The following is a 4,384-nucleotide window of genomic DNA, read 5'->3' as shown; positions in this document are numbered from 1 at the left end:
CTCACCCTAGCGCACCCTGCCAAACTCTGGGTGGGGCCTGGGCTTGGGCACAGCCCATAGCTCTCTGTCCAGTCTTCTGCCCAGGGCCTGTCTCATGGCCCAGAACTGCTCAGGAGCTGGCATTTCTATTGGAAATAGTCTACTGGGCACATAGCCAGCAAGCACCCCTGGGCTGTGGTCTTAAAGTATCACGCCACGGGCACAGGATTCTATACAAGTCTGTCACACTAAAAAATAAAGGTGGTGAGATTAGGTAACCCCATTGTAAGGAGAGATGGATTGATGTTTGATCATGTTTGATCTCATGCATGTTTGATCTCATGCAGGAAATGTGCGAGATGTGTAGGTGGATACCGAGGCCCTTTCCTAGTACTGTCCATCTTGAGTTTTGAGGCAGGGGCTCTCATTGGACACAGAACTTGCCATTTTGGCTACACTGGTTGCCAGAGGCCCTTGGGACCTCTTTGGTTTTGCCTCCCAGGTTTGGGGTTACACGGTTGTAACATCATCCATGGATTTTTACACAGGTGCTGGAGAGATAAGGACTCAGGACTTCTTGCTTGCACATCAAGTTTTTTCCCACTGAACCATTTTTCAAGTGGTTACTGCTTTTGCTTTACATTTTCAAATTTCTACAGTTCTCTCTCTCTCTCTCTCTCTCTCTCTCTCTCTCTCACACACACACACACACCCTGTCTTTGTTACCATCTTTTTGTTGAGACAGGATTTGTTGTGATGCCCAGGAAAGCTTTGAATTCCTGGGCTCAAATAATTCTCTTGGTTTGGCCCTCCAAGTAGTGGAGACTAAATGTGTACCACGGTGTTCAGATTCAAAGGTCATTTTTTTCTCTTAAAAATACTTAGTGAAAGATTGCTGACTTTGAGAATCCAGGACCTGCCCCCTTCTGGCATGTAGGCATCCATGCAGACAGAGCACTCCTTATATGAAAAAAAAAAAAAAATCCTTCCAGAGGTCCTGAGTTCAATTCTCAGCCACCAGATAATGGTGGCCCATGACCATATAGGGAGCTGATGCCCTCTTCTGGCATGTAGATATGCAGGCAGATAGAGCACCCCTACATAAAAAAGCACTGGGGACCTGCCCCAGGTATTAAGCGGGGACCAGTGAGCCTCTGTCTTCTAGGAACGAGAAGACTCAAGCTATTGTTTTTATTGGACAGCATCTCCTATCGCCCAGGCTGGCCTCATACTTCTTATATCGCTGAAATCAGCCCTGAGACTCCAGACCTCCTGCCTTAGCACCCCGAGTGCTGGGGATATAGGTGTGTGTCATTGCATCTGCCTCCAGCTCAGCACCAAATTATAACTCAGAACCCAAGTTTCTGAGTTCTGTACAGAATCTACAAAGTGCCAGTAAGAGTCCCTTGGGTGTTAAGTCTGAGATGTTAAATTCTCACCCACACTGCTTTTATCTGTCAATCTAATCATATCACTTTCTAGACTCTGTACAGAAGTCAGGAAAACCCAATTTCATTTTAATATGGGGTTGAGGGAAAACAGAATTTGAAGGATAAAGTTGTTAGAATGTGTTGGTTTTCCCAACTTCTGACCCAGAGTGCTTTTGGGTCACCCTGGGTGGCATCTGGGTGGGAGCCACAGGACATGTGAATGCAGAGGCTGACATAACCGGATCTAACATGCCCCAAGGACTCTCTCTCCAGTGCACTCCCCCATCCCCCAGGCCTGGATGCCTAAGTTTTCTTTTCACATTTCTGACTCCTTGGGACACAGAACTCTCTATGGCTCAACTCCTCCCGGATGTCCGAACGTGGCATTTAAGCTGTGGAAGAAGTCACACAAATGGCACCTACAAACCATACCCACCAATCCCAGGCCTATTGGTGGCCCAATCATCCTCCCTGCTCTCTTCCTGACCTGGGGTTGCCTCTGACTTTTGCTGGCCCTCATTCTTCTCCAGGAGTAGGGTACCTGTGTTTTGCTGGGGTGGCTCCCTAGAATAGCTTCAGAATGTAAACACTGTGAGGATTTTGTGCAATGCCGACTAATGGGAGTGCAGGGAGGAGCGACCATACCCAGCCTTCCTTCACCCTCCATCTCTGAGGACAGGAATGCACACCCCACCTTCCCCTTCGTGACAAGGACCAAGGCAGAGAGCTTATTTGAAAACAAAATAAAACTTTCCTGTGCCTATATGGTGCTTATATGTTGTACTTTGCTGCCCTCTTGTGGCGTAAAACTGATAGTCATTCTTGGACAGTTATTTGCTAGTTAGTAACAAGTGAGATAAAATGTGGTCTTCCTTTTCTAGTGAAATACTTGTGGATTTCACTAGAAAACACACACTGGGATTTTAAACAAAAGGGTGGACCACAATGTACCCCAGGACCATGCTGTTCAGTCCAAGAAGTCGGAACAGAGCACCTACAGGCCTGCTACCCAGGGCTACCTCCCTTGTGCAGGGTTGAATGGACAACTTCAAGGTAAGATCTTCCATTTGGCTTCTCTGCTCCCCCCCCCCCCCCGCGACTGTTATTTTCTCTTCTCTCTTCAGCCCCTACCCTAGTTCACAGGGTGGATTTCAAGCCCCTTCCCCAGTAACTCAGAATATGACTACATTTGGGGACAGGACCACCAAAAGAGGAATGGACTTAAAATGAGGATGTTGTGGTGCTGGGGAAATCCAAACTCATGTGAGTACAAGAGGAGGGCTCTTTGTGTTCTGAAAAAAATCTCACATTAGGTGGTTGGGCAGGTGCCTGTCATAGGACTACAATCTCAGCACTTGGGAGACTGAGGCTGAGGAGTGACAATGTAAAGGTCAGTTTGGGCTATACAGAGAGATTCCAGTCAATTCCAATCAAACCAAACCAAACAAACAAAACAAACTGGAAAAAACCCTAACAAAGCAGTAATACTCTCTAAAGCCCCCAGTGATCAACTAACCAACCAACAAACCAAAGAACCAGAAACAAGCAAAAACCCCACTTGTTGATGTTGGATTTCCAGTGTCTAGAACTGAGAGAACATATTTCTGATAATTAAGTCACCCAGTCTGGGGCATCTTATCAGGGCAGCACTAGCAAACAAAGAAATACACCTCTTAACCATGTGCTTTCTAGCTGGGCGGTGATGGTGCATGCCTGTAATCCCAGCACTTGGGAGGCAGAGGCAGGTGGATTTCTGAGTTCGAGGCCAGTCTGGAGTGAGCTCCAGGACAGTCAGGGCTATACAGAGAAACTCTGTCTCAAAAAGCAAATCCAAAAAGTCAAAAAACCCAACGTGCTTCCTTTGAATTAGCAGCTGCTGCACATGGGGCTTTCAAGGTTTCTTTTTTCTTTCTTTTCTTTCTTTCTTTCTTTCTTTCTTTCTTTCTTTCTTTCTTTCTTTCTTTCTTTCTTTCTTTCCTTTCTTTCTTTCCTTCCTTCTTTCTTTCTTTCTTTCTTTCTTTCTTTCTTTCTTTCTTTCTTTCTTTCTTTCTTTCTTTCTTTCTTTCTTTCTTTCCTTCCTTCTTTCCTTCCTTCTTTCTTTCCTTCCTTCTTTCCTTCTTTCTTTCTTTTTCTTTCTTTCTTTCTTTCTTTCTTTCTTTCTTTCTTTCTTTCTTTCTTTCTCTCTCTCTCTCTCTCTCTCTCTCTCTCTCTCTCTCTCTCTCTCTCTCTCTCTCTTTCTTTCTTTCTTTCTTTCTTTCTTTCTTTCTTTCTTTCTTTCTTTCTTTCTTTCTTTCTTTCTTTCCTTTTTTTTTTCCCCCGAGACAGGGGTTTCTCTGTGTAGCCCTGGCTGTCCTGGAACTCACTCTGAAGACCAGGCTGGCCTTGAACTCAGAAATCTGCCTGCCTCTGCTTCCCAAGTGCTAGGATTAAAGACGTGCACCACCACTGCCTGGCGCTTTCAAAATTATTCTCACACCGGGGACTGGCTGTCGTTTTTGAATTTATTCAGAGGATCCTTATGATACACTAAGTTTTTCTTCACTTTCATTTAATCTTCAGAGTCCTAGAGAGTTTTCATAGATGAGAACTTTTCCAATGTTAATGCTCCCAGGATCCTCTGGGCAGTGAGGATAGGCAGCTTCATACACCGTTCTCAGACTCTTAAGTGCCTCTCTCTTTAATGCAGAGCAGGGACAGGCTCACAAGAGGGTCTGGGATCAGGACACACTATGAACTTGAGCAAAGTGATGGAGAGACAGCCATGAGTCCGGCTGAGACTTGGAAATGCCTTAACACACTCAGAGAAAGTTCAATGCTTCTAAAGCCCTCCCTACTAAACTATGAGGCAGGATATCCTGTCACACGTACATTTCATCAAAAGGTCCTCTCAACTATTATACCTGCCTGCACTAAGGGACCAAAAAGGGAGCTTGTATCTGTTCTGGTCTTGGTCAAAGTGACACCTAACCACACTC

This window comes from Apodemus sylvaticus, chromosome 1 (assembly GCF_947179515.1).
Source record: "Apodemus sylvaticus chromosome 1, mApoSyl1.1, whole genome shotgun sequence".
Lineage (NCBI taxonomy): Eukaryota > Metazoa > Chordata > Mammalia > Rodentia > Muridae > Apodemus > Apodemus sylvaticus.
This window is presented reverse-complemented; position numbering follows the sequence as displayed.